Genomic DNA, 204 nt, shown 5'->3' with positions numbered 1-204 from the left:
GGAAAACAGAAAACATGCACTTACTCCTATATCTCCGCTTTCATAACTTATTTATAATGCACGAAAATAACACAAGAAAATTACATTCAACGTTATTGCTTTTTTGGATATAAATTAAAGTCTGAACACACACAAACTTCTTTCTTTTTACGGCTGGCAAAATTTGTAATGATATTTTCTCCTTTAAATGAGCATTTTCTTATG

Source organism: Penaeus monodon, chromosome 23 (genome assembly GCF_015228065.2).
Source record: "Penaeus monodon isolate SGIC_2016 chromosome 23, NSTDA_Pmon_1, whole genome shotgun sequence".
Classification (NCBI taxonomy): Eukaryota; Metazoa; Arthropoda; class Malacostraca; order Decapoda; family Penaeidae; genus Penaeus; species Penaeus monodon.
The sequence above is the reverse complement of the archived record's forward strand: the minus strand, read 5'-3'. Positions refer to the sequence as shown.